Genomic DNA, 1,017 nt, shown 5'->3' with positions numbered 1-1,017 from the left:
ACCCACCTCTCACCTCCCACCCCCACCAGCTGGGCGGCTCTTTCCTCACTGACTGCACCCAGTTTGCACAAGGCAGTCCTGGATTTGTTGTTATTTTTCCACAGTGGCCCTCTTTGAGTTTTAAAATTGAGAATTAGAAGGGAGTTGTTTCTATGAATACCTCAACAGGAGGTTATTTACATGAGAACATACAGAATCCTTCATCACCCAGCTGCCAAGGTAAAGGGAAGGAAAGAACTCTTTATGAAGTGCTTCTGATGAGCCAGGCACTGAGCTGGCCCTTTACATATGTTACTGGGGAGCACTGTCCACGTTTTATACAGATGTTGAAAGAGGACATGGCCCACATCTGTTTTATCATCAGTATATCCCTGTGCTTAGAAGAGTGGCTGGTGCATTCTAGGTGTCCAATAAAATGTTCTCCATAAATGAACGGGAAGGAGACGGAGACTCTGAGCGGGTGCCACTGACCTGGAGTAACACCGCTGGCCTCAGGGACCCCAGGCCCGCCTGCTCCCAGCCTGCTCCTCCCTTCCTCCTTCCCCGTCTTCCTCCTCTTCTCTGCCTGCAGCTTCTCTATCAAAGGCTACCCCTACATGGTATGGTGGCTCCGCAAAAAACTATGCATGGAACTCCCACATGATCTGGCCGTTCCTCCTTTGTGTAGGTACCCCAGGAACTGAAGGCAGGGTCTCCAGGAGACATTCGTACACCCGTGCTACTAGCAGCATTGTTCATAGCAGGCGGGGAAGCCACCTGTGCCTGCTGATAGACGAATGGATAAAACAAAATGTACATATGATAGAATATTATTCAGCCTTAAAAAGGAAAGTCTGACCAATGCGACAACACGGAGGGAACTTGAAGACATCATACTAAGTCAGGGGTGGGCAACCCCTGGCACGCGTGCCAAACATGGCACGCCAGTAACTTTTGCTGGCATGCGAAACCCTCTCTTATAATCTTCCATTTACAATTTTTTTCTTAATATCGACTTTTTTATTTTTCAGATAAATT

This window comes from Myotis brandtii, unplaced genomic scaffold (genome assembly GCF_000412655.1).
Source record: "Myotis brandtii unplaced genomic scaffold, ASM41265v1 scaffold216, whole genome shotgun sequence".
Lineage (NCBI taxonomy): Eukaryota > Metazoa > Chordata > Mammalia > Chiroptera > Vespertilionidae > Myotis > Myotis brandtii.
Note: the sequence above shows the minus strand (reverse complement) of the source record.